This window comes from Monodelphis domestica, chromosome 7 (genome assembly GCF_027887165.1).
Source record: "Monodelphis domestica isolate mMonDom1 chromosome 7, mMonDom1.pri, whole genome shotgun sequence".
NCBI lineage: Eukaryota > Metazoa > Chordata > Mammalia > Didelphimorphia > Didelphidae > Monodelphis > Monodelphis domestica.
The window spans coordinates 178,648,003-178,674,367 of record NC_077233.1 but is presented as its reverse complement, the minus strand read 5'-3'; the positions used below and the strand labels follow the sequence as shown (position 1 = coordinate 178,674,367).

The following is a 26,365-nucleotide window of genomic DNA, read 5'->3' as shown; positions in this document are numbered from 1 at the left end:
TAAAATAAATATTGATATAAATTCCTAGGCAGAAGAGTTGGTAGGGGGCTAGGCAATTAGGGATAAGTTACTTGTTCACAGTCATATAGCTAGGGAGTATCTCATATCAGATTTCAACTCAGGTTCTCCCAAATTTAGGACTGGCACTCTATGTCCTGAGCTACCTATTGGTCTCTCTTTATCAACCTTTCTTAATTCAGTGAGCTTAGGAAAATTATAGCTTGCCCTAGAGTTTACATACCTGCTACTAGGTACCTAATGCCAGAAGAGGAGAAATTTAGCTTCAAATTTTACAAATTGGAAGGGTAATGAAAGATGGATTTTACTGCTCAAAGATGCCTTTTTTAGAACTCTATGTCCTGTTCCCTCCCATGCATCCTCCTATGGTTACTTCCCAAAGGTTTTCAGTTCCAGTTTGGAACTGACTAAATTCAGCAGTATCCAGGGGCAAAGGGATTTACTCCACTATTGCTATCTTGAGTATACTTGAGTCATATATGAAAGAAATAACAACTCTAGTTCTGATGGAAAGGTGTGGCCTGGTCAACGCTCTAGAAGCCATCCTATCTGACCAGAAAGCACTGATCACAGTCCAGATTCCAGAATTCACATCTGATGATGCAATTTCAAGAAGAAAAGTCTGCCTTAGGCTCTATAAGCCTGAGAAAACAGGAAAGAGCTGGCACACCTCAAATCATGTAGGGAAAAAAAAAACCCATTCATTTATTTAGTGGCATATTTGGAGCACTCCCGAAGCAATGCTGACTTTTAATTTCCTCACATCAAATTAATGGGCAAGAAGTGACACACTCTTGTGATGGCCCACCATGTTAATGAACTCTTATCTAATTAGGAAAATACAGTACGAGTTATTCTGATTCTGCAGGATGTGTATTATTCTGAAATTTCTAGAAACTTTGGGTTTGGAAAAACATTTCAGCTTCAGCATAGAGGTGTTATGGGGGATGTCAAGGACAGCCTTCTTTTATCTATTATCTAATGTTCAAGAACTTTGCTCTCCTCTTCTCAGTCAGGCATATAGCCTCTCCTCCCTCAATTACCCATTTCCTAGTACACTCTGACTTCACATTGGGAAGGCTCTCGTGTCTTCTGGAGCTGGCTACTTCCCCATCACCATCAGCAGACACATTAGAGTTTGTTCATTTCTATTTGCAATCAGGTACCTGGCTGTGTCCCAGGAGTCTTCCCCAGGTGAAATTCCCTGGGAGGCTTTCAGAGTCTAATTAATCTTCGCTCTCTTCAATATTTAATAGAAAATTAGAAAAGTTTTGGGAAGGGAGAGGGCTGCCCTCCTTAGGAGGTGAGTGGTAAGAAGAAGACATTGAAAATAAAGAGATATGACAAGAAATAAAAAATGATTCTGCTGCAGAGATAAGAAATATCTGGGCCAAGAAAAGATAGTTTCTACTCTCAGTAAACATAGCAGTTGGCACCCCTGGCACTAAGATAGCCTGAAAATGAAACCTCCCCAAAGCATCCTCACAAGTGTGCAGTGCCTGTCTTTGTTTATCCATAGATCTTCCTGAGGGGAAGCTCCAAAATTTCCTATGATCTCAGTCATGTCATCCTAAACCACTTATGGAGGCTCCTTTAGATCTGGATCCAATGTAACTCTCTGATTTTCTGGGTGTACATTGATCTAATCACTCCTGCACAGCCAATTCAATTCAACAATCACCTTCAGAGGTCCCAAGCACTGCCACTTAGACCTGGGGATTCAAAGACAAAAAGAACTGTTCTTGCCCTGGAGGAGCTTGCATTCTTTTGGAAGGGGCAGGTAAAATATGGGCATACCCAAATAAAAGTGAAGAATGAGAGAAATCAAACAGCTGGAAAATGGAAGAGGGATTCAGAGAAGTGAAGTGATGTGAAGTGTCTCAGTAGATGGAAAGCCAGATCTGGAGACAAGGAGGTCCTAGGTTCCAATGTAGTCTCAGGCTGAATGACCCTAGGCAAGTCACTTAACCCCAATTCTCTAGCCCTTACCAGTCATCTGCTTTGGCACTTATATTTAGCATCAGTTCTAAGACAGAAGGTAAGGTTTGTTTGTGTGTTTGGTTTTTTTTTTAAAGAATACTTAGGGTGCAGTGGCAAAGCAGATATGTTAATATCATTTCAATTGATAAAATCATACCCATTTGTGATAATGAACCATTTGAGAGTGCCAAGCACTTTGGTAACACAGTCTTTGTTTTGGGGGGCTTTGTACCTCTTGTTACTGAAGAGGCAGAGACTGTAGCTTTAGCAGAGTCAAACCTTCCTCTGGTTGCTACCTGGAATGATGGGGGACACTCTAACCAATCAATAAGTAAGACATATCTTCAAAGTTACCAGGAAATACAAGAACAACTAAACAAACCTGAATTGCAGGGTTTATTGACATCTCTAGTGATTTTTTGCTCTTCTTTTTGATCATATTGGGCACATCAATTCTAAATTCAGATAGTTCCCCAAAGAAAATTGGGGGTAAGAGTAAGGGGAAAGATAAGAGTAATGGGGCAAAGCAAAGGTGACTACTAGGTTGTGATCTTAATAAGTTCATACCACATTCCAACACGCTGGTCTGGGAAGTCCAGTAGCCAGGAGGAAGTAGGGCTTTATTTGGGTTCCATTGATTGACAGATGTGCTCAGGGAGTGAGATGAGAGAGAGAATCCTCTCTCTCTCTGGACCTGAGGACCTGAGAATGGAGACAAAGTAGTAACTAACCACTGTAAGCTAAGCTGAAAACACAAACCATTGTGAAGGACACCAAGATGAAAATGTAACTTGAACAGAAACACAGGGAGTATCAGAGACTAATGCAAAGTATCAAGGATGAAACAGCAAGTTGGGAGTAAGCTAGGGTTAAAAAAAAATAACAAAATGAAGAATAGAAGAGGAACAGTTTAGAGAGGAAGCTCAGGAAGGATATGAAAAATTGAGGCAAGTTTCCATGTATAACTCAGTGTGTTTCCCCTTGGAGGGGCCAGCTGGGTCTTTTCTTATCCTAAAGGGACCATTATTAGAAGAGAGAAGCTAGGCAGTTTAGTTCATTGGGTTCTAACAATGGTTTAAGATATCTCTTCAGAATTTCAGTTCCCAGAGAGAGATTCTGAGTAAATTCTGCTCCTTGAGATGGTTTCATGAATAACTCACATTCATATGACACTTTTAGAATGTTTAAAGTATTATTTCTCAAAGTCAACTTGTAAAGATAAGGAAACTGAGGCGAAGTGTCTTGTCCTGGGACAAACAGGTACATGGGCGGGGGTGGGAACATCTGATTCATCACAACTGCCTCACACAGAAGCATTAAAGATCGGTCAGAATTCTCACCCCAAACCTCCATATTTCAGGACCAACACTCTTTCCACTATAGTGATTAGGTCTTGAAAGAACGGCAGAAGGGCATTTGGTGAGAGAGCCTGTGTCCTTCACCCTTTGGAAATATTCAGCAAACCTATTAAATATTTCCTCTTGTTTCTCGATGCACCTGGCAGTGCCCCCCATTTCAGCTCTGGAGAACACAATGTCAGATGACACAGCACTTAATCACATATGAAGGCCCTCAAAGTGGAAAATTTCACAGTGATTTATTTTTTTTCCAGATGTAAATATATAGCAATAATGCAGTTATAAAACCGGTATTGTATTAAGCCATAAATTATATTTGACATGTAATAATGTTGAATTACTGTGGAAGTATATCAACTTCTAGAGGAGTTGCCAGCAAACAATCAGATGCTATTTACACCAGCCCCATTGTTTGCTGTGAAGCGGGAGGGGGGACCCAGTTCTGAGGACTCTTGTTTGTTGGGATCGAAATGCCACAGCCACCAGTTAGGCCAAGTCTATGGAGGAGCCAAGGCCAGGGGTGAGTTGGAATGCCCCAGAACTCTGGTTAAGTGGCTAATTCTAAGCTAACGGACTAAGAAGCATTTTTCAACCCTAAAAAAAATAATAATAGGTTCAGAGAAAAGGGCAAAGGCTTCACTGCCCCGTCCCCTTTGTCAGGCCTTTGTTCAGAGAAAATTGTGATGTCGATAAGTGTGAGGTGTGATTGATTTCCTCTGGTGGCCCAAATCAGGGGCGGTCAACACAGCTTGTGTAGCCCATGAACTGACCAGGGGATGGGACAAAAGCCAGGGCAGTTTGGGATGGAAGGATTTTATAATTGCACTGTTGAAGGAATTTTGATAAATAGCCAAACCCAAGTCAGTGAATGAATAAATCAAGTTTACAGCTGGGAGACTGCCCCATGAGGGACTAGACCGGGAATAAGTCTCAGGTTTTGTGGGCGTTTTTGGAGATGGCTTGGGTCAGTGAGGAAGCAGGTTCTTTACCTGAGCCCTCTCATGTGGAACAAGCAAAGGATTAATTACTTCAGCCAACTTAAAGGCTGTTCAGTTGTTTCAAAAAGGAGCCACTGGTCATGTTCTTGAAGAGGAGAGCTATGGAGAGCTGCTTTCTGTAACCAAAGGTTAAACACATTCTGCTCAAACCTAGCAATAAATGATGAGGTTTTGATTGAGAAGGACCCAACTCAGACATTTGCTAAAACCCCTGAGTGAATGTATTAACCTTCTTTGGAGGTTCAAAAGATGAAATACCCTCCTACTGTTTTTTTTCCTCTTCACCAAAGAGCCTGGTTTGTTTTTGTTGTTGTTGTTTTTGAGATGCCGTCTCCCTGAAACACTTCATAGCTGCTCTTGCCTCCGTGTTGTAGTGCATTCTATGGCATAGCTCTTTCAATCACAAGTTTTATCTGATTGGCACACCAACTTTCCCTGTACCCAAGGGCTAATCTGAAAGTGCAACCTTCTTACATTTACTTATTCAGACAAAATCCTAAACCAAATGATGTTAAGAATGTGATTGGGGGTAACCTTTGCTATTTAGAGATGAAAGTTTAGTCATATTAACAGATGCTCCAGTTCAGAACTACCCTAGACTACTCAGACTTGTTATGGTTCCTCAGGCTTGTTGGGTAGGCTGTCAATGACCCAGGTATCCCAGGAGTTTATCATGGTGGTCATACTATGAATGGCCCAATGCATAACTACTTTTTTAGTACGTACAGTGGCTTCCTCCAGATAGAATTATATTATGGAATAAGTCATAGATTAATTACTCTTTTATTAACTAAAAACAAATGATCTTAGATGTTTTAATTATACAAAAAGAATGAGGTTGAAAGCAAAACAAAAGAGGGAGACTTGCAAAAACCAAATTTAAAAGACTGATACAAAAGGCTAGTTCTGAGACCTTATCAAAGAATTAAAACATGCCTTGGCTTTGCTTGTAGGTGATTTGGCGAGGCCACATGAATGAGTCAGGTCTATAGTTCTTTTGGTCGTCACGTTGAGAGAAAGCAAAGTGAGTGTTATAACTGGTAACAGGACCAAAGTAAGAAGATGGTTTAAAAGGGAGAGGAAGGTGAGATAAGAAGAGTTGGGGAAAGAATAAGGGGTAGGAATATTTTTGCAAAAATAAAAAATAAAGAACAGATTCAATAATATATTTGAAAAATATACAGAAGAGATCAGAAGGAAGTTGAGAAGGTGGCACACAGTCAGGGCAATGTTGATACTACCATGTTCAATTTAATGTGTATTTAAAAAAAACTATTAGTAATATATTCACAGTACATATATAATTTTTTTTCTGGGCTTCTTGTTGAATGGAAATGTTAATTTTTCTTTTTTTTTTAACCTTTACTTTCTGTCTTAGAATTAGATTGTGTATTGGTTCCAAAGCAGAAGAGTGGTAAGAGCTAGGTGATGGGGGTTAAGTGAATTGTCCAGGGTCACAAAGGAAGTAGCTGAGACCAGAATTGGCCCTAGAACCTCTTGTCTCTAGTCCTGGCTCTCAATCCACAGAGCTATCCAGCTGCCCCCAATGCTAATGTTTCTTGGTGATATTCTAGTCAGTTATTCAACTCTTATTTGTGGTATGCTGTAGAGCACCTTTTGTGAAAACCTATCTCTTTTCTTACATCTTCACCTTCAATACATGTATAGATTATTTTTGTTGTTCAGTGAGTTGTGTCTGACTCTTCCTGACCCAATTTGGGTTTTTCTTGGCAAAAATACTAAAATAGTTTGCTTGAGAAGTACTCAAAAATCAAAAATTGGGGAAGCCTCGGACTGCTAATTTTCATTACTAACAATAATAAGACAATGAATCTCATCTTTTGAGCCTTCCTATCTATTGCTACAGCTTCAATCTCCATCATTATGACACTTTTCCCTTTTCTCAGTTCAATTTTGCAGTCTCTTGTGAGCTTTGGAGTTCCCAACATTTTCTCCCCTCATATAGACAGTATCACAGGCTCTTTACTTACCTATTCTCCCCTCTCCTAAAGCCAAAATCACTCAAAATAAAATTTTCCTTTCCTACAGGAGCATACTGTTGAATTGCTATCAGATTAGAAGCATTCTAATAAAGTAATTTACTCTAAAATGTAATGAATTTTGTATTGGACCAAATACAGACTACACTTTTCCCACAAATCTAGCTTGCATAAAATCTAAGAGTAATTTATAACCAATATTATATTTCAGTGTATAACAAAATATATACATACACACAAAGAAATATTTTGAGCATATGGGGGTTATATGTAGCTTATATTAGAAGGTAAACTATATTAGTTCACTTTAGTTATTTATTTAAGTATATTTCTGAGGTTTCCTCTCCCCAAGATCAGATCACTTGCATTTAATAGGAGACAAAAACTGATTCCAAAGGAATGAATCCATGAGTGAGAGGTCAGGGAAAAAGAAAGTCCTTTCTAGGCTCAACTGACGTCAATTAGTAGTTCTTTACTTTGCATCCATAGGCCCTCAAAGAGTCCAAGGAAAGATTTCAGGGAGTCCATGAACTTGGATGGGGAAATTATGGCTTTATTTTCACTAACTTCTAATTGAAATTTAGCATTACTTCAACTATTTAAAAATATCGTTCTGAGAAAGGGTTCATAAATTTCACTAAATTACCAATAGAGTCTATATCACAAAACAGACTGAGAACCCTGGATATATTGGAAAGAACAGTACAGTTAGAGGTAGACAATATCTAGACTCAATCCCAGTTTGGTCACTTGTCTGAGGTTTAATCAGTTTCTTTATCTGTAAAGTAGGGCTAATCACACTTGCAATACCTGCCTTATATAGTTGTTATGGATAAATGGTTTGCAAATATTATATAAATATGAGATATTATGCCTACTTCACTTACACATAATGTTGTCCTGCCTATTGGCATAAAGCCAATCCTTAAAATAAACCCAGTTCTTAGTTTTTACTTTAAAAATATGATATTGCCTAAGTGATACAATAAAGCAGTAATTATCAAAATCACTTGGCTAAAAATGGAGTATCCAATCAGATGAATAGATCAAGTACACAATATAAGGAATTCTTTAATGAACTTTGTAGTCTCATGTTCAATAAAATCAAGACCCAAGTTACTGGTTTATATAATTTGGAATCCTGTCTTTTTGTAGAGCTTTTTAAAGATTGGTTTGGAAGGATATTCAGAGCACTTTTGACTTTTGCTGCTTCTAAGCCACTATCTTGATTCCACTCCCCAAGACTACATAATTTGGTTGGTAAAAATTGTTGGGAAACTGGATAGATAGCATTTTGGCCCAAACCACTAATCCTATACCAAAGATAAGCCCTGCATGCATACAAATATTATCATACATAATAAAGGTCACATCACAAATAAATTAGAGGAATAAGAAATATATTACTCATACTCTCCTTGTACCATGGTTTCTAGGAATGGACTACTAAAAATATAGCATAAAAAGGTTTTAGGATTATAAAATGTTAAAGTGAGAAAGGAACTTCAGAGTTCACTTCATTTAACCCCCTTCTTTTAGAAGATAGACCTAAGATTCAGAGAGGGAAAATGACTTTCATAATTCATTTCAATACAATTTTACAATAAGCAGGATTTTGGTTTCAACTCTACAAATATAATGCCATCCCCAAGATAAACCCATCTTCTGATATAGTGTCATGCATACTGACTGAGCTTTGATACTCAACACCTTTCTTAGCATCCCCAGTTGTCTCTTTTCTCTGAAGGCTCAGAATTTTACAGCTAAAATCTTCATTTTCCACCAGCCTCTAAGAATATTCCCAATTTATCCCTGCTCCACTTTACAGCTTCCTTTGTGTACTGCCTTTCTTGTGATTGTAAGCTTCTTGATGGCAAGGATTGTCTTTCTTTTTCTTTTTTGTATCCCCATAATTTAAAAATATTATTCTAAAAAAAGTGTTATTCTTTTAATGCTCATTGATTATTGATTGATTAGGTTAGGTATCTTGTGCTAAGCAGAGAACTATGCTAAATTCTGGTGATGTAAAGAAAAAAAAGGACCTTCTATTCTATTGGAAGAATAAGGCCATATCTCTAATTTGTGGCAGAACAGAGATAGGAAGCAGGTATTCTCATTTTCAATTGAGTCCTTGTTTCATCCCACACATTCCCATTTATATAATTACATGATTTTTAAAAAAGCAAATATGCTTGTCTTCAAGAAGAAAGCATCATCCTGTAGTTGGAAGACTTGGTTTTGAGCCCAGGATCTCCTACTTGCTAGCTGTGTAATCGAAGGCAAGTCACTTTCCTTGAGCCTCAGTTTCTTCATCTGTCAACTGGTCATAACAATACCTTCTCTGCCAGCTTCACAGGGTTTTTAGCAGGGCCAGCTGAGATAATGGATGTAATGTTCCTTGTAACTGTAAAGTGCTACATAAATGTGAGCTATTATTAATTAGCCCTTCAGTATTTGAGAATTATACAACTGATGATTTATTATAATTACTTGGGCAAATGCCAAGGACCATTGTGGAATGTAGCTTTTTTGATATATTGGAAAAGCTTTCATTTTTAAAATTTAAAAACTGCAGTAGCTTCCAGAATTTTCTGAAACTAAAAGCATCAAAGGAAAAAAATACACTGCCAGAAAGCTCTAGCCTTACAATCTGACTGCAGAATCAACATGTCTTTTGTTTCTGAGCATTTTTCTGGATTGATCGACATGAAATGAACCTCACTGAAAAACCACAGATTGACTTAGAGGACCTCAGTGGGAGGAAGGGTCACAGCAGATCATCTCATAGGGACACAGAATCAAAGGGCTGGAAGGTACCTTCAAGATCTTCTAAGCTCCCCTCATTTTATACATGAGGAAAAAGAAGCTGAGAGTGTCTGGGAACACAGCAATCCTGAAGTAGGAAGGGGAGGTGGGACCTATTGTGCCATGGACTAGTCAAAATGTAAAATCAAATGAAAAAGAAAATCATACAAGAATGTGTGAACCCTTTTTTAAGAGTGTGTTTTTTAATGGCAAATTTAAGTCTGTACTATAAAAAGTTGGAGGGGGAATTCAATATTTCAGAAAAACAGCCACAATAGTGTTTCTTTAACCAGGGGGGAAATCTTCCTTAAATTATTTTGTGTGCTTATTGTTCTTGTTATTTACTCATTTGGATTTTTGTTTGTTTTTTGTTTTTGTAATGGAGAATGAACATGGGTTGAAAATATTTAGCCTGACCAATGGCTTATGTCTCTAGGAGTCAGTTGTATCCTGGGTTAGAACTCCAAGATAGATTAGTTTAAATCATAGGATCATCGATTAAGAGGTATGACTGGGATAAAGGTCATCTAAATCATGTTATTTTATCTTTTTGTTTTATTTGTCTATTTTTGTTGTTTTGTTTATGAGGAAGCCTAGATTCAGAGAGTTAAATTACTTGGAAATTATACATCTGGATCAATCAAAAAAGTTTATGGGAATTATAACTTGGTTTTACAGAAAAATAAGGTAACAGGCTCAGAAAAAGGGACCAGTTCCACCCAGCTGAATGAAAGATAAGGACCATTCTCTTCCTCCATATTTCCCACATGACATCTGTTTCAGATCAGAACTTCAGTCACATGAGTGAGTTACTATGATCCATCAGAGCAGTCTACATACCATTCAAACCCCCTACCTTCTTTTCAGTTTTCCTCTTGAGAGGGGAAGCATCATCTGAATAGTCCTTATCCCTACTCAGCTTCCCTGTCCCAGAAAACAAAAAGATTCTCTCCTGTTCCTTCTCTTCCTATCTTTTCTTTTCATGGACTCAATCCCAGTCTCTCTCTGTTGTTTACTTTGGATTATAATCCCTTGGCCAAGATGATAAATCAAACCTCAAAAACTGAGGTGGGTCTAGATTATTTTTTCTATCTCAGGGGTGGCTTTGGGGAGGGATGTCCCTCCACTTATAGAAGATTGTTATCCACTAATAATTAGTTAAAATAAGAAATTGCTATTGTAGATGGACTACTTCTTCACTACTGGCAAACAAGAGTTCTCGGTGAACTCTTTCTTAAATATCATCTCTGTCCCTGTAGGCCTGTAGTCCTATTTTCCTGAGGTATCCCCTACCCAATACCATGTAGTCCTGTGGTTTACGAGCTTTGGCCCTATCCTCAAATGAATTTGCATTAAAAAGCTTTTTTATGATATATTTCATGTGAATTTGGGGAAGTTTGCTTCAGATACCATGATTTGATGAAATCTGGTAGGCAGTTGAATACAGAGGGAGCAAAGTCAAGTGAGTATAAAGAAGAAAAACAAAAGAGCATTTCAACATTTAGGAACTACACCCAAAGGGCTATAAACTTGTATCCCTCTATTATATATACCCAAAAAAGATCAGAGAAAAAGGAAAAAGACCTATATGTACAAAAATATTTATTGTAATTTTTTGTGGTGGCAAAAATTGGAAACTGAAGGGATGCCCATCAATTGGGGAATGGTTGAACATTGTGGTATACGATTGTGTTGGATAAAAGAATGGTTTCAGAAAACCTGAGAAGACATAAAAACTGATGCAAAGTGAAGTGAAAAGAACCACAAGAAAATTGTACACAGTTCCAGCAATATTGCATGATGAATTACTATGAATGATCTAGCTACTCTGATCAAAACAGTGATGAAAAATGCAATCCACATCTAGAGAGAGAACTAATGAACTCTGAGTACAGACTGAAGTATAAGCTTTTCACTTCATTTTTCTTTTTTTTTTCCTTCACAACATGCCTAATGTAGAAATACATTTGAAATGACTTCATATCAGTTATGGGCATTAAACTTCTTGCTTTCTTAATGGGAGGGGGAGGGTGTGGAGAGAGAAAGAGAATTTGGAACTGAAAAGAAAAAGAAAAGAAAACAAGCATCTTAGGATCCTGGGCAGGGCAGAAGCAGCAAATATTAGGCAATCTCAGACACATTTGTCCATAGATATTGGTGTGCTATATCATGATATCATGGATGAAATGGATCTCTAAAGTTATCTAATATAATTCTCTCACTGAGAATTGAGGAAACCAAGGCCCAGAGAGCTAGTGACTTGCCCGAGGTTACATAGAGGATAAATGGAAGAGCAAGGCTCTTCCAAATACAGCAACCTTATCATTGTGCCATATGGAAATCTTAAAGGCTGATTATTGTTGTTCAGTCCTTTCAGTTTTGTCCATTTCTCCATGACCCCACTTGGGACTTTTTGTCAGGGACACTAGACAGGTTTGCCATTTTCTTCTCCAGCTCGTTGGACAGATTAAAAAATTTAGGCAAACAGGATTAAGTGACTTGGCTAGGGGTCACACAGCTATTAAGGGTCTGAGGCTGAATTTGAATTCATGAAGATAGTTCTACCTTATTCTAAGACCAGTGGTCTATCCCCTGAGTTAGCTAGCTGATTACCTATGTAATAATTCCTTCCATCTTAAGTTTCTTACAGGCCACAATAGACCTAGAACCAACTATTAGACACATTTGTGAGAGAGAGGCAATGGGTTATGACTCATTGTGGTATAGTGCAGTTTTGCAGTGACCTAGGTGAAGTCAATTAACCACTTTGAATCTTGGTTTCTTCACAAGTAAAATGATAGGGTTAAACATCTGGGGATATTTCCTACTTTATATCTATGACCTCAAGATACAATTTTGTGCCATGAGATTTTTAGCTGGAAAGGACCAAAGGGATCATTTAGCCTAACCCCTTAATTTTTTCATTCAAAGATATTTTATTTTCCCAATTACATGGAATAACAATTTTCAACATACATTTTCCAAAATTATAAGATCCAAATTGTCTCTCTCCTTCCCTTCTGTCCCTTTCTCTGAGATATTGAGTAATTTTATCTGGATTATACATGTATTTTCATACAAAACATACTTCCATATTTAAGCCCTTCATTTTAAAGAAGAGGTACTGAGGTCCAGAGAAGTGACTTCACCAGTGTCACTCTAGTTCTTTTCAATAAATTCAATAAATATTTATTAAGTACCTGATATGTTCCAGGATTAAATGATGGGGATACAAAAGGAGAGAAAAGACATTCCCTGCCCTCAAGGAACTTGCAATCTCCAAATAACAGAACCAGTTTTCAAATCCAGGTTATCCAACTCCATACCTAAGGCTTTTTCTACTACAAAGATGCTACTGTTAAATGCCCTGATGTTCTGCTCCTTGATCTTCTATTTCTAGAAACATTTATTAAGCACCCAGTGTCTTCAGAACATCATTGGAGATACTGGGAGAAGTTCTAAGATTAAACAAGACATAGTGTCTGCCATCACAAGCTCATGATCTGGTAGATAAGATAAGAATTTGTATTGGACATTTTCAGACATTCCTTTAAGCAATTACTAAACCCAGCTCAAACACAGGAGGAGGTAGGGATCTTGAGGGAGTTGAATGAGATTTTTCAAACGTTTTGACTTTAGTTTGGTATGTTAAAAAAAAATGTCACTAACTGGGTAAGGCATCCAAGGCAGGTAGGGGCCACCTTAATCCTCCCATTTGTCCCCATGGGGGTAAGACATTGCCATTTCTATCACCATTTTGAAGTAAGAAATTTGCTTTATATATTGCATCTTTTCTAAGTCCTCTGTAAATTAGCTACTGTAGCTGACGTCATTCCCATTATGTCGATAAGAAAGAAACTGAATCTCAGCGAGGGGAACTGATTTGTCCATGGTCGCAGAGCTGGTACACATCAGAAGCAGGATTTGAAATCAGACCTCCCTGTTTCTAAGTGGAGGGACTGTAGCCGGAACATGATGAGGCCTCTTATTAGGAGTCAGGTGGGAGAGTTCAAGGCAGTCTGCCTTAAGGGAGGGAAGGATGACACTGCCTCTCATGAATGCTGCGAGGAAGTGGCGCCAATCAAGTGGAAGCTAAATCCTGGGGGCAGCCAATCCCCCCTCCCCCTTGTGTAAAAATTAATTTTGTTTCTCTACTGAAAGTATTATATTTTATGAGGTTTATTAAGATTATTAGAAATCAAGGATACAAAATAATAAACCACGAATCTAGGCTGATTAGCCCATTCAGAGTCTACTTACCACATGTTGCAATCTCAGAGTAGAGGAAGAGAGAGCCACGTGTGAGATAGAAGAGGAAGAGACACATGGGAGGCAGAGAGCCTGTTAAATACTCAATTGTGATCAAGCCCAGGTGGAGACTCAGGTGAGATTATAGGTAATTCTGGGAAGTACCAAGGACTTCTGGGGATTGAAGTCTGGGGTTCAAATCTCCATTTTACACTTGCTGGGGAGCATCATCTCCAACTTCTGTTTTGTCAACAGATTGTATTTTACTTCTCTTGTACACCTGCAACAGACCTGCTGACTTCAGGTGGAATCAGCCTGAGAGTGGTTGCAAACCACCTATGAAATGTCTAGCTCAGAGATGGGCACTGAGAGGCAATTCTAGTTGCTTTAAAAGAAAAAAAAAAAGCGGAGTGAGTTTTAAGCAAAGTGAATATATTAATTTACAGCCCAACAAACAGAACAGGCATGTTATCCCAAAGGCAGCCTGCTGACTTCCAGAGAATAAGAAGTAAATAAATCATAGACGACGGTGATAAATGGGCAACGGAGGATGTGTCAGAGTGCAGGCCTGATTTGCCCAGACAGCCCATCACAGGAAAGACCTCTAAGCCACTCAGATTCTTTGTTAGTAAGGAGTCCCTCCAGGGATAGCAATTTTTGAAATCGCCTTCTATTTTATTATTGGTTTCTTCATCTCCTTTAAAAAAATATTTAAATTAAGAGAAACTACACCTCGGAATAGAAATATGGCACATGGGATGGGGATTTTTAGCTTCCTGAATCAACCTCCACCCAATAGGAGCCCATATCCAGAAGGACAGAGATCCTCTGGCCCTAGGACACTAGGACTCCTTCCTCCCTGGCCATGAATATGTAGGTTCTTCTCCCTGAGAGAGAATCCTTTCTTTGGTGCAGCACACACAGCTCATTTAACAATCAGGGAGGGAATGAGAAGGTAACGTAAGAATTAATGTGTAATAGAAAGACCTTTGGATTTAGAGTCAGAGAACTTGGGTTTGAATCCTAATTCTACCACTTATCACCTGTTTGATCTGGGCAAACCCCTCCTTTTCTTTGGTCCTCAGGTTTTAAAAATAATAATATCAATTTATACAACACTTTAAGTCTTGCATACATAGTGTTTTATATTTGTTCAGTCCTTTCAGTTGAATTTAACTCTCCTGACTCTATTTGAGGTTTTCTTGGCAAAGATGCTGCTCCCAACTCCCATCTAACCATCTTCCTTCTGTGCCATGTAGCTACTGCATCTATGAAATGAACTAAGCACCTTTCTTGGGTCCTTTGCAGCTTTAGCTCTATGATCTTCTGATAACACTTTAATCAACAAATGTTCAAATGATAATAAAACAGCAACCTATCCTGCATGGCCACCCCCTAGGATAAATAGTGAAATGGGCTGTGATGCTTTCAACTTATGGATCCATGATATCTTTATATTTTTATTATTCCTGGAATTTAGGTAATTTACAATATATACAGTTGTGCCTAGGCTATAGCCTTTTGATCTGAATAGACAGACTTCCCTTAGGTGTGGTTAGCTGAAAAGGATGGATTAAGATGTTCTTCTATTAATGGATGCCTTGGAAATGGAAATATGACTTTTTATTGATATAACCAGTCATACAACTTAATAGTGTTTACACCATTAAGAAAGTATTTAAATAAAAGAAAACTCATAACCACAATTAACTACCTTTCTAGCTAGTGTGAGCTTGTTATAAAATCTCTGTAAAAGTAAAAGTCTTTCAGCATCTTTCTAAAGAGCTAAGTTTTAAGCATTTTTTTCCCCATTTCCTCTCCAAGCATCCAGTGTCCTCAAGTTATCTAGGAGTGTCAGAGTGCAGTCAACCTGGAGCCTGACCTTTAGGAGCCAGTCCATTTTGTAGGATTTTCCTAACTTTCTAATTTTCCTAACCCTCATCAAAACTCATCTGTCCTGTATTCCAATATCTGACAAGAGGTGAGCTAATTAATTTATGCTACAGCATTAATTAAATGATTTAATCTGTTGCTTCTCATAGCTAGTGCTCTTGCATTTTAACTATAGGCTCCAATCAATGCTATAAGAAGGCACTGCTGTGCAAAAATCAAGTAAAATTACAATACACATTTATCAGGTATATATTTTGTACAGATTACTACGCTGTAGTGGGATACCACCACTTCTCTGTTTCCAGTGTCTTTCCCATTACAATCCTACTTTCACCCAGCCGCTGAGGCAATCTTTAGGAGGCACTCACTGGTCTGAGCATGTCACTCCTGAAAAACCTTCATTGGATTCTGGTTCCCTTGAGCATCAAACATAATGCTTTACAATCTGGCTCCAATCTACCTTTCCAGTCTCATTCCCCATCACTCTCTTTTATAAATGTTATGTTCCAGCCAAGCTGGACCAACATTACTTGTCCCCCAAACATGACAACCCATTTCCCATTTTGTATAGTCTTATAAATGAGGAAAAGTACTTTTTGTCATCTCTTCTTTTCAAATTTCTTATCTTCTTGCAGGGTTCAGCTCACATTCTCCATTCTCCATCAAGCTTTCTAAGATTCCCCAGCTAAAAACCTTTTCTCTACATCTAACATATTTCGCTGCCCAGATTATAAATTCCTTGGGTCAGGGACCATTACTCTAATGGCTAACACATAGTAGGAACTTAATAAGTGTTCACAGAATATATTTTGTTGAGTCCAGAGGGGAGCTTCTAAAAGTTCAAGAATTAGAGCAGTTTAAGGAAGAGCTGTGAACAATGTTTAACTAGCTAATAAAATTTGATGGGAGAAATATAACAATTTATTCTACTCTGTAGGTCCAAGTAAAAAGTAGAACATGGTACTAAATTGACATTTACCTCAAATTTTCTGATTTTCCTTCCTATTGTCTTTCTTTTTTCTACCACTTTTTCTTCCTGCCTCTTCCTCTACCCCTTTGTTTCTTTTGTATCCGTCTTTTTCTCATTTTATCCCTTTTTCCTCTTCTATTCACCTCTGCCCCTAAGTCTCCCTGGACATAAATAGAATTAAGGGATATTTTTCAACATTTATTGAATTCAAGTGAATACAGTTTTAGAGTTCAGTTAAAAATCAGGTCACTTGCAAATCGAAAATCTTTCTGAGAAAAATAAAAATAATTTTGGCCCTCAGTTGATATGCCCCATAGAAGATTTAAAAAAAAATGGTTTCCTACCCTTGTCCAATAGCATTGCATTCTAAACCAGAATCTAAGTGAGTGAAGTGATTTCATTTAAAAAAATCTTTTTTTTTTCCTAAGTCACTCTCTGGGTATTAAATTGTGTATGTTTATTCTCATTCCTTCTAATCCTTTGAGTTGAGTTGCCATTCATTTCCAAATAATTTAGGGAGGCAGAAACCGAGAGCCGGGGAATTGAAAATTAACAGAAGCAGATTTACTTCCCTGGCACCTGTTTTTATTATTGAATTAAAAAAGTTCTGGCAGCTACAACTGGTTCCACCAGATGTTGAAACACATTTCAGGAAGTGTAGAAAAAGAGTGTCAGAGGATCTAAGGAACATTCATTTAAAGAATAAACTGTCCGGATCGAGTTCTGTTTAGCCTGTCAGAACTGATCGGCGACGTAATGAAACATCAAGGACAAAGGGATGAGAAGACATTTATAAAGCCCAAATACACCGTGAAATATCAAAATTTGCTGATTTTGACTCTCCGTTCTTGACTGTCAGCTTATCAGCCTGTAGAAACATAGGACAGGTTTGAAGCAGCCCATTTTTCTTCCAGTTTGGCTCAGATCCTTTCCTTCACTTTCATGGAGGCTATAAAAAATATTGTTGGGGGACTTATCTGTCAGCATCAGGAATAAGCGAGAGCCGAGGCACGCTAGTGATTGCAGCTAGATAGATAGCAAGGAAGAAAAGGCAGGGGCTCGCTAAGTGAGAGAAGAGCCCGTGGTGTGAAATTTTACCAAGCCGAAAGACATCTATCCCCGCCTGCAGCACAGTGAACCAGACACGCAGTGGGAAAGAAGCCCCAAACATCTCCACAGCAAAAGGAAAATCAGAGCTGCGACATCTTCGAAAATATTCTCCCAAAGCACAGTTTGGGTTTGAAAAGTAATTCTGTAAAAATGGCATCTAATTATCCAACATCCCTCTTTGTTCTGTGCCCTGCAGTGATGTCTGTAGCTCCTACACATTCATACATACATTCTACATGGAGCGACACAGGCACCCCCACACACATACACACACACACGCCTTTACTGGTGTTTCTGATTCACTGGATCAGCGAGAGCCTCCTGGACCATTCAGGCAGCCAGATGTCAGAGGCCAGAGATAATGGAAGGGAGAAGAGTAGATAAAGGATTTGGGATTATGGGACCCACCTTTGATTCTTGCCTTCAATACTTACAGCCTGTGTGACTCTGATCAAGTCACTTGCTTCTATTTCTGGTCTGTAAAATAGGGATAATAATAATGCCTACCTCTTAGAGTTATTATAGGGACAAATGCTTTAACCTACACAGAACACTTTGCAAACCTTAAAATGCTAGATAGATGCACGCTATCGCCATCCTCCTCATCATTATTGTTATAAATAGATTTTAGATTAGGTAGATTTTTAATTAATTTTAAGCTCAATAGATTTATTGTTGGTACTAATAGATTTTTACCTGGAAGAGAGTTTAGAGGTCTTTTAGTCCTGCTGCCTTATTTTACTAAACTAAAATCCAGAGATTTCAAGTGACCTAATAATATGTGTTTTACATAATCCTTTTATATAAAAGTACTTATATAATGTTCTAAGATTTGCAAAGTACTCTAAAAAAGGATTATTTCACTTTATCAACACTGACAGCTGTAGATGGTGCTATTATTATCGCCATTTTATAGATAAGGAAAGAAACAGACTGAGGCTAAGTGACTTGCTCAGAGTTAAACAGCCAATGTCTAAGGTTGGGTTGGAACAGAGGTTTTTTCTGCCTTCAAGTCCAGTGCTCTGCCTAGTTTTTCTCTAGCTCTATTTACAGATGAGGAAACTGAGGCAAACAGGGTAAAGTGATTTGTAGAGGATCCCATAGCTAGTAAGTGTTTGCTGTCAGCAAAAAGAGTTTGCCTGACACTATTTACTATGCCACCTAGCTGTCCTCTCTATCTATCCAGTTGATACACAGGTATCAAATAGCAGAATTACAAATAGCAATTTGGGCATCTGTCCAAAAAACACAAGCACCCTTTGATCAACTTGGTAGCTTATGATGCACTTCATAAATAAAACAGGAATTAAAACAAATTCAGTTGAGTAGGGGTGAAGGGCATACCACCTCACAGAGAAGAGACAAAGATGGAAGTGCATAGAGACCATAGAGCCCAATAAACTTTTTTTCTAGGTGAAGAAATTGAGGCTCTGGGATGGGAAGATGTTAAAAAAAAGAAAGCTAGATAGAAGCATGGTTGGGATTAGAACCCATGTTTTCTGACTGTCAGACTACTTCACTTTCTACTATACCTAGTTGTTTCTATTTTTGAAAGGAAAAATAATTTAAAATCCCCTTCTACCTAAAAATTCTACAGAGAAAGTGAGCACTAAAGATTGTGATTTCAGGCTTGGATCATTGGTACTCAAGCCTTTCTTGGAATAGATTCCTAGGTGCAACTAGGCTTGGAAACAGGAGATCCTGGGTTCAAATTTGACCTCAAACACATTCTAGTTCTGGGACCCTGGGCAAGTCACGCAACCCCAATTGCCTAGCCCTTATAGTTCTTCTGCCTTGAAACACATATTTAGTATTGATTCTAAGACAAAAGGTTACAATTTAAAACAAATATTCCTATCCATTGGTATTAACTTACCTAGTTATCATGACTGTCTTTTATATCTCACAAATCTGTTCTATCTGACCATAGAAATTTAATTTACTTCTCAAAAGCAGTTCCCTCCTTCTGAAGAAATGGAGGCAATTAGTTAGTTTGTATGGAGGGAGAAGAAAATGCAAATGAAACAATAGGATCCAAAAGTCCAAAGCATTAGAGAGAGAATAAATAGCAGCATGGCATTATAAAAAGAACCCAAGATTTTGAAACTGGGAAACTGGGTTAAAATGCCTGGCTCTGCTACTTTCTACCTTTTTTGTCCTTGGGGAAGTGAAAAAGAGGTGACCCTTCACCTTGCCAAGGCCAAGGCTAACCCCTCTACTTGCACTTCTTTCAATCTTCTCCAGAAAACTTCCTCCTGCTAATGTGAATGCTCTCTCTCTCTCCCACCTCTCTCTTTTTTCTGTCTTTTTCTTTTTTGCTTTCCTCTTTGTCTGTATGCCTCTCTGTCTCTCTGTTTCCCTCTCCGTCTCCGTCTCCACCTCCATCTCTGTCTCTGTCTCCATCTCTGTGTCTTTCCTTTCCCACCTTCCTATTGCCTGCAAACAAGCCCAGGTTCTCTACTTCCTTAAAAACCCTCATTTGATGTAACAGACTTTGCTTCTAACAATAATACAATGATCCAGGTCAGTTCTGAGGGACTTATGAAAAGAATGCTATTCATATCTAGAGAAAGAGCTGTTGGAATAGAAATGTAAGAAGAAAACATATGATTTATCAATTGTTTATTTGGGTATATGATTTGGAGTTTTGGTTTTAAAAGATTATTACAAAAATGAACAATATGGAAAAAAGTCTTGAGTGATAATACATGTAAAAACCCAATGGAATTGCATGTCAACTACAGAAATGACTAGGGAAGAGGAGAGGGACACCACATGAATCATGTAACCGTGGACAATTTATGTGTAGATTTGTTACTGGTATAAAATAAAGAAAATTAAATTTAAAAACTTCTCATTTGATCTGACCATCCCCTTTAAGTTATTTTCATCCTATTACCTCTCTACATCTTTACTAAACTTCTTGAGAAATCCATTAGATACTTCTGTTTCTTCACTTGCTTCTGACCTCTCTGTAATCTGGCTTCTGACCTCATTATTCAACAGAAATTATTCTCTTCAAAGTTCCAAATGATTTCTTAATTGCCAAAATGAATTGTATTTTCTGTCCTCATTCTTCTTGACCTCTTTTCAGTCTTTGTAACTTAATCACTTCCACCTGCAAACTTTTTCCTCTGTAGGTGTTCATAACCCTGCTCTCCTATGTGCCTGAGCCAACCTTTTCTGTCTATTTTGCTGGATCATCTTCCAATTATCTTCCAACCTACTAGTTGGAGATATTCCCTAAGGCTCTCTCCTGGGTCCTTTTCTCTTCTCTTTATATATGATAGTATTTGGTATCGCTTGGTATTTGAAATTCAGCTCCCATGGGTTCATTTATCATTTCTGCAGATGATTTTCAGATCTCTCTCTCCCTCTCCTGAGCTCTAGTCTTGCATTTTGACATTGGATGTCCAAAACAGAACTCATTATCTTTTCCCCCAAATCTTCCCCTCTTTCCAATTTCCCTATTTGTGTCAAGGATACCGCCATACTTACATTCACTCAGGTATACCACGTTGATACTCTCCTAGACTTCTTACTTGCACTCACCTCACTTAACCAATCTGTTGTCAAGTTTCATCATTTCTACCTTCATTACATCTAAACATATCCCCTTCTCAAAATCTGCACAGACAACACCCTTGCGCAGGTCTAGTCACCTTACAACTGGCCTTCTGGTTGGTCTTCTACAGCATTTTTACCCACTGTAATCCATCATCTACTCAGCTGCCAAAGTGATTTTTCTAAGCAAGTTAATAAACTCTATTGATTCTGTTTTACTTCTGGGATCAAATTCAAATTTGTGTATTTGACACTTAAAGCCATTTACAACCCAACACTTCCCACCTTTCCAATGGTGTTATACTGTACTCGACCAATTTACTTTACAATCCAGAAACACTGGTCTCCTTGCTGTTATTCTATCTCCCCACTCATGGTATTTTTACTAGATGTCTGACATACCTGGAATTCTCTCCCTCCTCTTTTCTACTTCCTGCATTCCTTCAAAACTCAACTCCACTTCTGCTACAGAAGGTCTTTCTTTGCCCTTTCCCACTTCTCTCCTTCCTTTTTTCTGTCTGCATATAGTTGGCATGGATATAGTTATTTCTGTGTCATCTCACTCATTAGATGATGAGCCCTTTGATAGGAAAGATCATATTTTGACCTTTTTTTTTGGTATCCTTAGTGATTAGCTGAGTTCCTCATATGGAGTAAATATTTAATAACCATTCTGACAGAAACAAAACAAAAGAAAACAGAACACAGCCCTTCCAGGCTATTTTTAAGGGGTCTAATAGTAAAAAAACAATTATCTGACTGATGCCCTTTTTTGGGGTTCATATCTGCTGTTTCATATTGAACCCATTAGGCTTTGAACTCTATAATACCTTACCATAATAGAGGACTCAGTAGACTTAAATGAGAAGAACAATTTACTGAGTCTACTTATACCTCAGTTGGACTCTTCTAACTCTAACTCTATGAGCCCATGTTTCTATAATGTGGATCAGGATATACAATACCAGCAGTTCAAGGTAACCAGGACAGTTGGGGGAACAGTGATGCTAAATCCAGAAACTGTATTTCCTTAATTAAGGAAAAAGAAATCATCATGATTGCTTGGAGGCTGGATACAGTTTCATTCAGTTTGGGCCATCCATGGCCCACACTGCAAATTGTAGATTGATGAACCTAAGAACACTAGCTCACACTAAGCAATAGGAGACTGACTTCAGAAATGCAGAAGTATGATGGAATAAGTACAAATTCTACAGTCAAAACACCTGTGTTCTGCTCTCATTTCTAGCACTTACTATGTATTTGAGCTTAGGCAAATCTTCTTAGATCTCATTTTCCTCATCTGTAAATGAAGGGGGTTGGTCTAAAATTTCCCTGGAGTTCCTTTCAATCCTAGCTCTATGATCCTAGGTGCCTAAACAATTCCTTATGATGAATACAGTATTTCCCAGGATGATGGATGGATGACAATGTTACATCCATATCCTAGTAGTACCATGTGTTACCTTTGGGGGATTGATGGTTCCATAGATCATAGAATATAGGCAAAGTCCACTACTACATGATGATATTGACCTATGTTTGAACTACTTCATTTAAATCTAACAAAAACCAACATTCATTAGTTATCTATTATATGTCAGTTATTCAGCCAGGCAATGGAGATACAAATTTAATAAAATAATCCTTAGATGCAAAGAGCTTACATTTTAATAGGGAAGACAATAAATACTTATATAAGCAGTGATATGCTTTTTTAAACACCACCTCCTGAAAAAAATGTATACATAATCAGCAATGCAGGCATCCAGGAGGAGTTTAAGGGACTTATGACAAAAAAGACTACCTTCTGCCAAAGAAGGAATTGATAGAGTCTGAATGCAGATTGAAACATAATATTCTTCACTTTATTTTCCTCCATGAATTTTTCTCTAGTGTAGGCAGCATGTGTTTTCTTTCACAAAATGATGAACATGGAAATATGTATTATATGATAACACATGTAATATCTATTTATTACTTGTGATGTCGGGGAGGGATATGAGGGACGGAGAAAACATGTATTGCACAATGTTGGAAAGTATTATTAAAATTGCATTGATATAGTCTGAAAAAATTAAATGAATCTATAATTACACTTTAAAGTTTAATCTGAATAACTGACACTTTTTCCATCACCCTAAGTCTAGACAATCAACAGAATAATAAATCAAGTCTTCACTTGTAGCATTTGTCAACTTCCAAGTTGTAAATGTTTGTATTGAATATTTAATAATTGCCTTGCATTAATATGTTAGAGTTGACTCCAGCACACTCCTGTATAACTATATAAAAATAATATTAAGAGAATAAATGAAAATAGTTTAAAAAGTAGTAAAATGCAATTAGGTGGCACAATGGATAGAGAAAATGCTAGGCCTAGAATCTGGAAGACTCATCTCCTTGAGTTCAAATCTGGCCTCAGACACTGACTAGCTGTGTATTCCTATGCAACTCGTTTAATACAGTTTGCCTCAATTTTCTCATCTATAAAATGAACTGGAAAAGGAGGTGACAAACTATTCCAATATCTTTGCTGAGAAAACTTCAAATGGGATCACGAAATGTCAGACATAGCTAAAAAACAACTGAACAAATATATATATATATATATATATGTATATATACATATATATATATATATATATATATATATATATATATATACCCATGACAGAAAAACAGAGAATTTTGAAAGAAGGAAAGATTTGGAGAAAAATATAATGAGTTATGTTTTGACTTACTGAGTTTGAGATGTCTCCATGACATCTCATTTTAAATATATAATAGGCAATTGTTGATATGGAACTGAAGCTTAGAGGAAAAATGGGGCAGGTTACACAGATTTGGAAATCATCTACCTAGAGATTACCCTTAAACCCCCTGGAGTTTATGAGGCTATCAAGAGAGATAAGCTAGAGAAAGAGAGATGACGGCCCAGGAGAGAAGCTTAGGGTATTATAAGGATGATATTAGAAATTAAGTCTTGTTATATTAATTTAGAGATTAGAAGTGAAGAAGCTGGCTTGAGAAAGAATTGGAGTTTGAAACAGAGTTGAGACAGAGTGTCAGTTTCAAATGTTGACAGTGTGGGGGGATGGATAATGGTTTTTCTGTGGTAGTTGGTCTCTGGGAGTGGCAGTTACACTCTCTCTTGGAGTGCTGGGAAGAGGTGACATCTTTTCTCTCTCCTCACAGTCTGAGGTAGAAGGAAAGGTAGGAAAAACCTGAAGTAGCTAAGTGATTTTCCTTTTCCAATTTGGGAAACACTAGTGAATGCATATTGCTATTTCATAAATTGTTTTTATATCTGAGGAGACCAAAGAAAGATCTGATCTTTGATTTGGACTCTGAGTTTGCTAAGGCTCAGAGTCCTAACTTGCTTCTTGCTGAGGCTCAGCCAGCTAGTCTTTGTTATTTGGACAACTTGGAGACAAAGTTAAGAGTTATATACTTCATACATGTAAAACCCAGGGGAATTGTGCATCAGCTATGGTGTGTGTGGGGTGTTATGAGGGGAGGGAAATAACATGAATCATGTAACCATGGAAAAATATTCTAAATTAATTAAATAAATTTTTTCAATTAAAAAAGTTATATACTTCATATAAGGATAATAGTGTTGTTTATTGTAGAATACTGAAAATTTGGGTTAAGTCAGATCAGGAAGGATTAGTGTAGCCTGCAGAGACAGGAGAAGTGGTTCCTTGTGGAACCAGGGAGTTTTATTTGGGTGGTCAGAATTCCTTAGAGTTAAAATTCCTTTTTTATCCTTATATTCTTAATAAATAGTTACTTTTTATATTCCTTAGCTTTCTTTTGCCTGGCCCTGAAGAGAAGTTCACTTATGAGCTTTACTTCACAGATATAAACTGAAGAAACATTGTAAGCACAACAGAGTATCTAATCAGTTTATAATAAATAATCAATGCATAGTTTATTATTTTTATAGTTTATGCACAGTTAAGGGGCAAATATGGAAAATGAGCTACAAAGACATAGGAAAGAAGAGAAATAGGAGAGAATAGCCTTCATTTCACTTCCCAGCCACCTCTATGACATGGTTCCATGCATGGCACCTCCTTCATATCATGAAAACTTGAGTGGATAGTATCCAGGAGGAGAGAATGACCAACAGTACCATTGTCGCAGTTAAATTGAGAAGGTTGAGGCCTGGGAAAAAACCATCAGCTTTGAGAACTAAGAAATTATTGGTAACTTTAAAGAGACCATTTTCAGTTGAGTTCAGAAATTTGATTGCAAAATGTGATGGAATAAGTGAGGTAACAGAAAGTAAAGACAGCAAAGGTAGACAACTTTTTCCAGGTGTTTGGTTGGGAAACAGAGGAAATATTTAGAATAATAGCTTTAGGGAATGGTGGGTTTTAGTGGAGAATATTTAAGAGTGAGGCAGATTTGGACATTTAAATTTTTTTTCTAAGTTTTATAATGTTTAATCTTCCCACTTCATGCAAAAATAATTTTTGGCATTCATTTTCTAACATTTTTTCTCCATCACTTGATTACCCTCTATTTCCCTGAGATAGATTTGGAAATTTTTGAAGGCAAGAGAAGGAAGAAAGAAAGGCCTTAGAAAGAAGGGCAGTCTCATGCCTTATATCAAAGACTGGGGAAAAGAGAGTGGGAAGGAGATGTTAAAGGATCTTGAGATGAAGAAAACAGGAAATGAGAAAAAATGGCTTCAATTTTCTCAATAAAATACAAAGTTAAGTCCTCAGTGGAGAGTAAACATGGAGGGAGAGGTGTAAAGGTCTGAAGAGAGAAGATAAAGTTTCGAGTAGCTTCTGCAGAGAATGAGATAAGTAGTGAATTAGAGAGTGATAAAAAGACCACCTTGTTTCAGTGAAGGCACACAGATGACATGAATATATAATATGCCCCATCAAGACAGTTGGGTAACTATTTCTAATTCTATTTAGCAGCTAGTGAATAGCAATGGAGGAAGCAAATGGTGGAATCTATGCTGAATCCAGTGCTGATGTTTGGCAAGACATGAGTTGTAACATTTAAAGGGGTTGATAGATTCAAGAGAAAAGGATAGTGTAAATGAAATAATAGAAAATAGAAAAGGAGGAAAATAAAGTCAGAATAAGTTAAACTACTGAATGAGAGGCAGAGATTATAGGTGAAAATTAGATGAAAGGCTAGATTTAAGATTGGTAATGTGATGAGACAGAATGATAGGAGATTTTGTTCAGATAGGAGAATATCAAAGTTTCTAACTAAAGAAATGTAATACTATTTCAAAATTAATTTATTTAGTCAATTTATAACATTATTCCTTGGTCACAAGAATCATATTATTTCCCTCCCCCTACCCTTCCCATAGCTGACATGCAATTTCATTGGGTATTACATGTGTCCTTGATCAAATACCATGTTGTTGGTATTTACATTAAG

The 26,365-nt window shown here is 37.5% G+C and overlaps 1 long non-coding RNA gene across 2 annotated transcripts in view; it reads left to right on the top strand.

Annotated features, from left to right (window-relative positions):
- The first annotated feature begins 3,807 nt into the window (after window positions 1-3,807).
- The window catches only part of LOC103095690 (uncharacterized), an 80,156-nt gene continuing 57,598 nt past the window's right edge, over window positions 3,808-26,365 (top strand). For both annotated transcript variants that reach the window (XR_008913618.1, XR_008913619.1), the window contains exon 1: window positions 3,808-3,876. This is a non-coding gene — a long non-coding RNA (uncharacterized LOC103095690). The remainder of the gene's footprint in view (window positions 3,877-26,365) is intronic.